Raw genomic sequence first — 13288 nt, forward strand, 5'->3', positions numbered from 1 at the left:
TTCTTTCTAGAGTCTTCTCAAGCCTTTAATGGTTTTCTTTAAAGTCTTCAAACTCAATGGCTTCTTTCTAGAGTCTTCTCAAGCCTTTAATGGTTTTCCTTAAAGTTTTCAAACTCAATGGCTTCCTTCTATAGTCTTCTTAAGCCTTTAATGGTTTCCCTTAAAGTCTTCAAACTTAATGGCTTCCTTCTAGAGTCTTCTTAAGCCTTTAATGGTTTCCCTCAAAGTCTTCAAGCATTTAATGCTTTATCTTCCTTTTTCTCATTTAAATAAATTAATATTTATTTGAATATTTACCCAAATGCAAATTACACCATTTAATTGAAATAAATGATTTTATTTTAATTGAAAATCCCAAAATTCCTCCCACTTGCAATCCTAACCCCCTTCTAGATTCTTCTAACCCCTTCCTAATTATCCTAATCCATCCCCTAAATATTGTCACATTCCTAAGCAACTTGGAGTCACTTCTCAAAGCCCTCAAAGTCTTTGAAAGGCATTTAAGGCTTTAAGTCTTCAAATGGTTAACCTCTAAAGTCTTCCAAACCATTAAAGGCTCTTACATAACCATTTATGGTTAACTCACCTTGCACCCATGGTTAAGGACTTTGACCCCTAAGTTAACCCTCATGTAACCCATGTGTCTCTTCAAAGCATTTATTTCTTTGACTAGGGTAACCATCATGTCCCCTCAAACATTTAATGCTCCTTATCTCTCCTCTCAAGCCTCCTCATGGTGACACTTGTCAGCATGGGATTGGGTTGAAAGCCTTCACATGGATCTCAAATCATTCAATCCTGACCCTTGTTGAGATTACTCAATCTCAACCATCCATTGCTCCATTTTTCCTATAAATAGAGCCCATTTCTTCATAATCCAGATCCTGAAAACTTGTATGCATTTAACCTATAGGCATTTTAGAGAGCATTTAGCATAGCAAATTAAAATCTTGTTATTTTGGTTTAAATCAATCATTTTATAGCATCTAGTAATTTAGCTTTTCATTTTACATTTAGAGCAAAATACTAAAATCTCAATCCTCCATAAGCATCCATAGTGCAAAAAGCTGCTGATAGCTACACTATTTTGGAACTTGGAGAGGAGAGGAACAAGGGAAAAGGAGCTAAGAGCATGTTAAGAGGCATTTGGAGATATCTTATTATCTTTGTTTCATTTGTTAGATATATTAGCATGATTTTAGTATCTCTTTTGAAATGCCTGTTTAGATTAGTTTTTGATTAACTAACACTAATGATTTCTTGTGTCTTGTGTTGTGTGTCATTTGCTAACCTTGTCCATTTCGCAGAGCATCATTTGGTCAACCCGACGTGAATCCAAACACCAAAAAAATCATTTTTTTAACTAATAACATGTTTGAATGTTGAAATTGTCACATAGGTTGCGCTTTAGCGCTATTGACCGTGTTTTAGCGCTATTGATACTTGTTGTTCTAGCGCTATTGTTCTTACAATAGCGCTATTGTATCAAGTTTAGCGCTTTTGACACTGTTTTGGTGCTTTTGACATTGTTTTGGTGCTATTAACCCTGTTTCAGCGCGTTTGCCTTCTCTGTCTTTCTTTTTCTTTTAGCTCATTTGTGTTAAATAGCGCTTCTGTTCAAACACAAACTAGCGCTATTGTAACAGAACGTTGTAAAAAGGACCTTGTAACCGAAAAAGTGAAAGTTTTTAGGCTTGTGGAAGCCTCCCTTAAACATGGATTTTACTAACTAGTTGTTGTTTGTGCAGGTTTAAAAACTCATCCTTTAAAATCACAAACTTTATTTTGGTGTTTTAAAACTTGAACAAACAAACTTTCCTTGCTTTCTAGTTACGGTCATTTGTTTCTTTGGTGCATTAAAACTGAACAAAACAAACATTTGTTTTCTTGCAAGTTAGGAAACACACTTCATTTGGGGCTTAAAATCAACACTTCTATTTTTCTTGCATCAAAAGAATTTACAATCCACACTTCTATTTTGGTGCACATAAAATACACAATCAACTTGTTTAAAACTTTTTGCAAAAATGATTTTTTTTCATGCATACGTGCTTCAAGTTCAGTTGACCAGGATTTCCAAATTCTAGATTACAACACATTTTACCATTGAAGGATAAAAAGAACACCATGATTGTTGGAGCAACATCTCCAAAATAGTTAGATTACATTGCAATGGTAGATTAAAAAGAACAAGTGTTTTTCGTGCTTGGCACACTTGTGCAAAAAGTCGGTCGAGTGGTCCCACTTCTAACACACACTATCCTCTCCCTTGGCTTTCATGGTCCTAGGTGCAAGAGAAAAGTGTTAGTAACACTCAAAAATTTTATCTTTTTAAGAGAGGCCTGCCAAGAGACACATCACTCTTGGGAACGACCTCGCACGGTAAATCCTTTGAGCCGCTATAGAAATCAGGTGAGAGCGAAAGCTGTAGCCTTGGGTATAGCTATTCCTACAGTGTAACTGGTCGAAAGGACAAATGGGCCCCACCACTAGTTACAAGGCTCTTAAGTGAGTCACTGCAGAATAAACTTATGTCCAAAAACATCGAACATGACTAAACACCTTTAAATAGTAGCCCACCCATTCTATTGATTGAGGATATTTGCGATATAATTTAGTGCAAGTGCATAGATGGTTTTGCTCCCAAGATACTCACCATACATATTTCCTTGAGTAGAAACATAGCTTTTTGAAAAGTCACTTGTGGCTTGATAAAAGTGGTGACTCCCCCATCATAGGGATCATCTATTTGTTATGCTCGTGCAAGACTTAGTATATCACATCCTTACCTGCCAAGGCGGGATTCATAAGGTATGTAGTACCAAAGTTGAAGAAATATCAAGATGTGGGCTAAATTTATCACAACTGGCCATTTGACCTTAGGGATAAAAAGTGTTTGAAGTGTGTTCGTTTTAGTGAAGACCAAGTGCAAATTAAGCCGACTTCAGGCTTTGGAAATACACCTTAAAATACATCTAAAGGAAGGGTCATATACAAGTCCAAGGATTGGGTTGATCTAGACCCATACTCATTTGTGCCTTTTTTAGGCAACATTCTTGTGTTTGTGAGCTTGCTTTGTTTTCTTGTCAAAGAAAAATAAAAAAAATCACTTCCAAAAACAAAGTATTCATCCAACCAAACATTTCTCAAAACAACCAAACACATCAAAAACAAAGTGCAAACAACAAAGAGTCAAATTTATGACCATTCTTCACATCTTGCGAAAAAAGAAGCGTCATCAGAATATCAACTTGAAAAAAAGACCATAAAGCTCAAAGACTTTGATCAAAAGGAGAAAATTCTTTTATCTAAATAGACAAATCTTTGTCTCCCATAGAGTTTTTCTGCGTCACATGCGTCTCTACCTTCAAGGCAAAACAAATGAATTTGATTCAGAATCATTGAACCGCAGAGCTTTTATGCAATATAGAGCTTTGAGTTATCACAAAAATCAAGGAGGTAAGATTAATCCCAACTTTTTTCCAAATGTCTGTATCACATACAATGTAGCTCGAGAAATACCACCAACAGCCGAAAGGGAAGAGGTAGAATTTGTTCCATTCGTGACACAAAGCTTTTATTGAAGTTAAAACATTTCATCCATTATCTCACTCATACATCATCACTTCATCATCAATCCGTTCCAACTCTCAAAACATTAAGAGGTTCTTGTCCCAAGTTCTCTTTTAGATATTGCTTGAATCAAACACATCACATCACTTTTTAGATTGTTTCTACATCTAGGATAAGCTCATCCTAAGAGACACATCTACGTAGGTTAAAACTAGTTCATGAGTGAATCCTCTCATTACTAGGTAGTTCAATCTGTAACACATCTCAGATTTCTCTACACCTTATCACATCAAAACTTATCAAACAAGCAAGCAATTCAAAGAAGGAATTTCGGTTACATCTTCCTTAAAAGTGCTAGAGATCTACATGCAACACAACTCACCAATCATCAAATCTCTCATTTCATCAACAACTCATCATCATTTTCACACAATTTCAACAAAAGCTTGCAAGCAAAATGGCCCAAACCCGATCATAGTCAAGGCAACAAGAAATAGAAATGGAAGAAGAAGAAGAGAAAAATCTCAATGAATTTCAAGAAGCACTTGGAGGAAATGAGAATGATGAAAACCCAAGTACTCCTACTCCTGCAACAATAGAAAGGGCTCAACATAACCCTCTCTTTAACAGACTGTTTGACGAAATACTCAGGAGTAATGTGGATGCTCACTTTTTAAAGCTCACTCAAGAAGGAGCAAAACTCCCCTCTGACTTTGATCTTGCCCAATTAAGATAGGCATTAGAAAGACAAAGTCACCATGAAGAGGAAAGAGGTAGAGATCCCATCAGATATAACATTCCTTGAGGTAACCCACCACCTCCTCCTCCAAATGAAATGAAGATGTTGCGGCAACAAGTCGAGAATCTCACCCAACAGCTTCATAGTGGTGTCAAGACTAACCAATTCTCACTCAATGACATATGTCCCTATCCTTTTGATAGGACTCTTTATATGCCACCATTTCCATGAGGATTCGAAACACCCAAATTTGAAAAATATAGAGGAAAGGGAGATCCTCGTGATCATGTCAGAGAATTCCATTCCGCTTGTCTCGAAGTGGCATATGAAGACACATACCTAATGCGCCTTTTTCCCCAAAGCTTGGGAGGAAAAACCACATCATGGTTTTCCCGACTATCAGGTGGCATTAGAACATTTTAGGAACTTATCCAAAAATTCCTCGCTCATTACTCTCATAACATTGAACGCGACATCACCATGGCTGATCTGTGCAACACCAAACAAAAACCAGGTGAACTATTCTCAGTATTCCTGCAACGATGGTGCCAAATGTCTACCAGACATTCTCTTCAGTTACCTGAATGAGAACTAGTGGAAATATTCATTTCCAACTTAAACGAAGAAATGGAATTTCACCTGGATGTCAAAGACACAGACTCTTTTAATGATATGATCACCAAGGGTTTGAAATGTGAATGGGCACTCATCAAGAAAGGACTTATCAAAATCTATAATGAACCAAAGGATAGTCCTCGCCCACACTTCAATAGTGATAAACCAAGCTTCTGGAACAAAAACAAGAGTATCGTCAACGATGGGGTTGTGGATGCCAGGACTATACAAAGTGCACAACCTATGGTTCGGTTTGTAGGATAGAATCCTCCACCTCAGAATAACACAAATGTTCCTACCAATCAAGGTCGCATCACATCTCACGATGAACCAAGACCTCGTCAGCAAAAACAAAAACGCACATACACTCCCTTAGGGGAACCCATTGAAACAGTATTGCGACAACTCATTTCTCAAAATTTGGTCACTCTCCCTAAAACATCAAACTATGAACCTCGGGTCAAATCCGCATGGTGGCGAGATACTGAACACTGCGATTTCCACCAAGGGAGAGGACACAAGATAAGTAATTGTCATTGATTGAAAGATCTTATTCAGGATCTTATTGACTGAGGAGAAATTGAAATAGAAGGACATGACCCAAAAACAACAAATAATGATCATCTGATGTTCAAAAATCCACTTCCATCACAAGATCAAAGGGGTCCTTCCACTTCTAGGCGAGGCACTGATACCACCGATTATACACAAGCTGCGTATAATTACACTATAAATCATTTGTATGATGCCAGTGAACAAGTTGCAACTATAACCTTCAAAAATCCCAACTCAAATTGCAATGTTGTTACGCGTCGCGGTAACGTCACCATAAAGGCAGCTCCACAAGGCACCACCTCCATCCCAAAGCAGTACAATCTTGTGGAACAATTAGACAAAACGCCTATACTTATATCCATTTTAGAACTATTGCGCCTATCGCCATCTCATAAAACTATCTTGGATCAAGCACTCCAAGAGGCGTCAGTCCTTGCAAACCTGAATACAAACCAATTTCAAGCCATGGTTGGAAGTCTAAAGTCATCACCTTGTCTCACTTTTTCCGAAAGTGACAACTCTTCCTTCCAACAACCTCATAACGCTTCACTACACATTGAAGGCTTTATCAACCAGCATAGGATCAAGCGAGTCTTGATCGATAATGGAGTAGGCCTGAATATTTGTACACTAGAGTTGGTCATAGCATTGGGATATGCCATAGAATCAGTGGATCCTCGCAAGAAGATCACAATCAAAGCCTATGACAATGCAGAGCGTTCATCCAAAGGAGCTGTGGTACTACCAATCCGAGTAGGCCCCGTGGTAAAGCACATTATCTGTCAGGTTCTGGACCTTCCTCTGCCATATAATCTATTGTTAGGAAGACCTTGGATACATGCCATGCAAGCCGTTCCATCTACCTACCATCAATGTATCAAGTTCCCACATAACGGTGTAGAGATCACAATCTTGGGCGATGCAAATCCCTTTGCGTATTGCCATAATATCAACCATCAACTAGAGATTATTGTTCCTAATAATAGAGAAGCCATTTCCTCCACATCATATATAAGTCTCGCCTCTCTTGCCAGTTCGAACACCACTATACCAAAGCAAGAAAAGCTTAAAATGAAAATAGTAGAGGAAGGTCCTGGGGAATACAACTTGAGTCAACTCTTTTGTGTGGGGTAAATGCCCACTTCTCCTAGAACACATGGTAAACCACAGCAGTTACTCTAGCAACCACTAATCACGCCCGCATGTGCTTTGACACCTTTCATCCTTGGAACGAGTTAAGAAGAAGAAACCCAAGATGAGGACTTAGCAGACTGGATCTATAAAGATCCCATCACCACTGATATACCGCAAGTTAAACTTCCTACGGATCAGTATGGCAAAGGTCTCCTCATTATGAAAAGAATAGGGTATGATGGTCAGAGTGCTTTGGGATATTGCAAACAAGGACGACATGAACCTCTGCTGCTGGAATTAAAGCCCAAAGGAAATACAGGCCTAGGCTTTGAAAAAGAGATCTTTCCTAAACTAAAATTCAAAGGAAAACCCAAAATACCATTATGTCAGCCTACAACAAAAAAGACACCTTTCATTATCAAAGCAACATCGAGCACCATCACAACTGCCCCACCGAGGCTCAGAATCCCAACACAACCATCACCAATGCCACTCATCCCACCAAACAAACCAGTAATCCCTTCAGTAGCACCATTAGCAGCAACAACTGTATCAGAACCCGCAGCAGCATCTATGGCACCAGCAGTTCTAGCAGAAGCCACTGAGTCAATACTACCAATACTCCTTGCACCAGATTCTTTAATCCCCATCGACCTTCCTGCAACACCGATCACTGCAAAGGTACATCAACCAATCATACCTGCAGTATTTAACTCAAAAGACATCCCAGTATCGTATAGTAATCAGATGCTCGAAAGTGACTCAGAGACCGACTCACATGAGTGGGAATTTGATTATGTATAGCTTAACACTTCAGATGAGGAAGACACATCACTACCTCCACCACGCAAAGACATCCTTGTTTATGGAGAAGCACAGATAAAGACCACTCGGGTTCCCGAACTGGAAACATCTTCCACAGACCCTACGTCTCATCCTACGCTTGATTCTGATAGGGAGAGTACCATCAACGACCTTCACCATAACGTCTTAACCCTCACTGATACATCTAGCGCACTTAACCTAATCGATGAAGTAATGCCCATTATCCACCCTGAACTCATCGAATGGAACTAACCAAATCCCCCATGTCTTGACTTCTTTCAAAATGATGAGGCCATCATTGACTTTTTGGAATTAAGGGATAACCTACCAAGCAGGGATCACAAAGCTGGATTTGCCATTGAACTTAATAGTGTATCATACTTCGGGGCGGATGCCAAACCTTTCAGCTGCAAAAATATAACAATAAAACATGGATCTTCCAATGAAAACTACATTGTGGCACTGTTTGATCCAACAAAAGTAAAAAGAAAGAGCGTATCCAATGGTGAAAACCTCTCTGAGGCGCCTGAGGATGAAGGGTTTGACATCCTCCCCGCTAGCACACAACAGGAACGATCAACGATTCTCATCGAGGAAACCAAAGAATACAATGTGGGGACTCCTAAAAATCCTCATCTCATATATCTGGCATCTCTTCTCACTCCAGAGGAACAACCTGAATTTATTGAGTTCTTCCAGAAGCGTCATATCAACTTTGCATGGTCATATGCAGACATGCCTGGGCTTGATCCTGATTTAGTCATGCATCACCTCACCATAGCAAAAGGAGCCAAACCTATCAAGCAGAAGCTTCGTAAGATGCATCCTCAAATTGCAGTACTAGTCAAAACAGAACTCAAGAAACTCCTAGATGTTGGTTTCATTAGGCCAATTGATTACGCAGAATGGATCTCCAACATTGTGCCTGTCGGCAAACCAAAAGGGGGCATCCACATTTGTATTGACTTTAGAGATCTGAATAAGGCATGTCCTAAGGATGACTTCCCCCTACCAAATATCGACATCATAGTGGATCTGACAGCAGGACATGCCATGCTTTCACTCATTGATGGCTTTTTAGGATACAATAAGATAAAGATCGCACCAGAAGATCAACATAAGATAGCCTTCACCTGTCCATGGGGCACATATTGCTGGAATGTAATGCCCTTCGGTCTAAAGAATGCAGGAGCAACCTATCAAAGAGAAATGACCACCATCTTCCATGACATGATGCATACTATGATGGAAGATTATGTGGATGACTTACTAGCAAAATCACTCACCAGAGAAGGGCATCTCCACATCTTAGATAAAATCTTTGATAGACTGGAACAATACCATGTTCGACACAACCCAAAGAAATCTGTCTTTGGAGTAACCTCCGGGAAGCTTCTAGGATACATTATCTCAAGCAAAGGTATTGAGGTTGACCCAGCAAAGGTAAAAGCAATCATGGACATGCCACCACCAAAGAATATTAGTCAGCTAAGGACATTACAAGGGCGGCTTCAATCCATCCGAAGATTCATTGCACAATTGGCTGATAAGTGTCACCCATTCACACACCTACTACACAAGAATATCCGCTTTCAGTGGGATGCCCGATGCCAGCAAGCATTTCAAACACTTAAAGACTATCTCATGAATCCACCATTGCTGATCCCACCAGATCCAAGTAGACCATTGTTACTCTATATCTCAGCAACAAGTACAACATTGGGTGTACTACTGGCACAACATAATACAGAAGGAAAAGAGTGTGCTATTTACTACATCTCTCGCACACTGGTGGGCTATGAACTCAATTACACACCTATTGAGCGAGCTTGCCTAGTAGTAATCTTAGCAGCTACTAAACTGAGGCACTATCTGTTAACACATAAGGTACAACTCATTGCAAAGATTGATCCACTCAAGTATTTACCCAACAAAGCAACATTGACAGGTCGCTTGGCCAAATGGGTGATGATTCTAAGTGAATTTGACATTGAGTATGTAGATCGTAAAGCTATCAAAGGTCAAGTTATTGCGGATCAGTTGGTCGATGCACCTCTCATAGGCGATCATCCTCTCATATCCAATTTTCCAGATGAAGAGATATTCATGATTACAACAACACAACCATGGAAACTATACTTTGATGGTTCATACACTAGGCATGGCTTGGGGGCAGGCATTCTGTTTATCACACCTCAAGGTGATAGCATCCCGAAGTCTTACAGGCTCACATTTCCATGCACCAACAACATAGAAGAGTATGAGGCCTTGATCACAGGACTCAGGCTAGCCGTACAATGGAAATTACAAGAACTATAAGTATATGGTGACTCCCAACTAGTCATTCCACAAGCAACAGATGAATATCAGACCAAGGATGATAAACTCATGCCATATAAGCAAATGGTGGAAAATCTAAAGGCATCATTTACCACAATTACCTTTGAGCAGATACCAAGAGATCAGAATCGAGCTGCTGACGCTATGGCTACTATTGCATCTCTCCTAGATCTTCCATAGAATTCAACACGCTATGAGTTCTTGGTAGAACAAATTTGGATTCCCACTTATGATATCCCTAAATCCGAAATGATATGTCGCCTTGTCGGTTCTGAATCCCCATGGTACGGTGAATTCTACACCTATCTCCGCAATCACACCCTTCCTCCCAACCAATCGAATAACCAATGTAAAACCTTCATTTGCCAAATTGCTCGATATACCATTATTGTTGAAACCCTATACCGACGCAGTCTTGATGGTACTCTCCTTCGATGTTTGGAACAAGGTGAGATAACAAAGGCTTTGGAAGAGGTCCATGAAGGAATTTGTGGAACCCATGCAAGTGGTCCGTCACTAGCCAAGAAACTCCTGCGCAATGGATACTATTGGCCATCTATGGAAAAATATTCCTACTACTTTGTCAGAAAATGCAAGAAATGTCAAGTTCATGGTGACCTGATACATGCACCAGCATAGGAACTACAACCAATCACAACACCATGGCCTTTTTGTCAATGGGGCCTTGACGTTGTAGGTAAGATTCATCCATCTTCATCGAATGGCCATAAATTCATTATTACCGCCACCGAATATTTCACAAAGTGGATCGAAGTTGTTCCACTTACCCAAGTCACCGGCAAGCAGATCGCCTCATTCATCCTCAATTACATTATCTGCCGGTATGGTGTACCCATGTCCATCATCACAGATAATGGTCTTCCTTTCAAAAATCAGGATGTCCGTGAACTTTGTGAGAAATTTCACATCCAACACCGCTTTTCCACTCCCTATTACCCACAAGGCAATGGTCAGGCCGAAGCATCCAATAAAAACATATTGAGGATCCTAAAGAAGACAGTCAATGATGCCGGCCGTGATTGGCATGTTCAACTGAATCCAGCACTATGGGCATATCGAACTAGCATTCGAATCCCTACAAGTGCAACTCCTTATTCATTGGTCTATGGTGCAGAAGCTATCTTTCCTATTGAGGTCGAGATACCATCATTACGGGTTTCCTTGCACAATCTCATCGATGACGAAACCTACAGAGTATCCCATCTTCAGGACTTAGAGTTACTTGATGAGAAACGACAAGCTGCATACAATCACCTCAAAACCTATCAGCAACGCATGAGTAGAAGCTACAATCACCGAGTTAGATCTTGTACATTTGAGGTGGGTGATCTTGTTCTCTGAGAGAATCCTCGCAACCAACCAAACAGAGAACATCAGGGCAAGTTTGAATCAAACTGGCTGGGCCCATATGTTGTCATTGCTGTATTCGGGTCTGGGGCATATTAGTTGGCTACATCAGAAGGAGAACCACTCACAGATCCAATCAACAACATGCACCTCAAACGGTTTTATACCTAAGCTGTATAGAGAATCAGGCTCCCCTGCATACCAGAAAATACCAAAAACATCCAGATAAAATGACCTAAAGAAAATACAAAAACATAAAAAAAAAAAGAGTATAGAAAAATCATGCATCCAAACGGTGAACAACCACTCCAGTGGCACCTTAGGTAAGTGCAATGGTGAAAACCTGGCAAATAAGCACCACTCGTAAAGACAATGGCTCCAGTATCTTTCAAGCTCATTGCGATCACATTCAATGCATACACACATCCATCCATCTAAACCATGGCTTGTTATTTGATCTGTAATCAAAGAAAGTACTTCATGCGTCTGGCATCCCGCTTTTTCATAATCATGTCCAACTTGGAGGCAATGCCCTTACAATCTAGTTGATGGAAGTGGATTCTACATTACTAATGATTCATTAGGTAAAACATTCAAAAACGTCTCACAAAATACCAAAAACATTCAAAAACAATACAAAATCCAAAAACAACGAAAAACCATCGAAAATCAAACAAAAACATGGCAACACCTTGTACATACTCATCCGCACAAATACAAAACAAACATTGACATAATACTCACACGATGACCATTTATCACTCAAACCACACAATCAACATCAACAAATCAGAAATTGTCTTTAACAAGGATGCATCCTTCCTTACCAAAACCAAGACAAAAGTGACGTTTTCTTTGACAAGAAAATTATGATTAAGCTATCAAATACTTGGTTGATTTGTGAGTACAATCATTCATTTATCTGTATCGGGATCTTTCAGCATTATTTTGTATCGTTTGCACATTATTTTCGATGAAGTTATGGGGCGTGTACTAATGGTGTCTACGTGGGAAGTTCACTAAGCTACGTGATCATAGGCAAAAAAACAGTCATAGATCACTACGGCTTGCTGACTATAGCGTATACCTCGACCATATGAGCATGAACCATTATCAAGGATCCATATTCTTTATTCTTTATGTATATACTGTTTGTTTGTGGGTACAATGCTCTTTCTTTGGTTCCTCCTACCTCATCCAAACTGGATAAAGGTTTTATCTCTTATTACGGTATGCACTTGTCTCAAGATATGATCAGCCTAAGATCAAGGAGGATGATCCAAGTCATGCATGAAAGGAGATAATCCTTGTCTATTCCACAAGCAATACTCAGGTCAACTTGATCCATTATATCAAGTTGCTTGTATTAACTTGCTATATCAAAATTCATGTAAGGAATACACAGGTCATCTTGAATCTTTATGTCAAGTTGCTTGTATTTTCCTACAACATTTTAAAGCTCAATGATGAAAATAGAGCACTATGGATCATCATCTCATCTCATATGTATATATTGCATTTTGTTGCATTCCACCCATCCATACATTCATAATAGCTGCATATCACGCATACATAGTCATAATAATGCATACTCTATTTTACTCATCTTCTTCCATAGGACTCGGTCCTAGTCCTCCACATCTTCTATCTAACATCGAATCCCCCCTCACCCTCCCTATCTTGATCATCAACATCATCCTAATCCCTTCATTACTTCCCATCCTCACTCATCCACAAAATTAAGCCAGTTACTCTGTCTACACAGATACATCAACTCCCACACACCTAGACTATCAACAGATATTCTGATCAAGTATCTTCGGGTCTCAACAGGTAATCGATCATGGTAATCCTAGACTACATCAGGCATTTATCATAATGACCTAGTCTCAACGGGGTTGCCATGATTCCCCACAACCATCCATCACACGCACACACTATCAATAGATCAACCAATCAAACACAATCCAACGGACAATTACATCAATTGTCTACGTCTCAACGAGTCTTTTGCTTCATATACGTTGACTTCATCGAGCAATTACATCAATTGTCTAAGTCATATCAGGTCACTTTGATTCACTTACTCAGACTTTATCATGTCCAAGCGACCAATTGACATCAACTGTCACGCTTTGA

The sequence above is a fragment of the Cryptomeria japonica genome, chromosome 10 (genome assembly GCF_030272615.1).
Source record: "Cryptomeria japonica chromosome 10, Sugi_1.0, whole genome shotgun sequence".
Classification (NCBI taxonomy): Eukaryota; Viridiplantae; Streptophyta; class Pinopsida; order Cupressales; family Cupressaceae; genus Cryptomeria; species Cryptomeria japonica.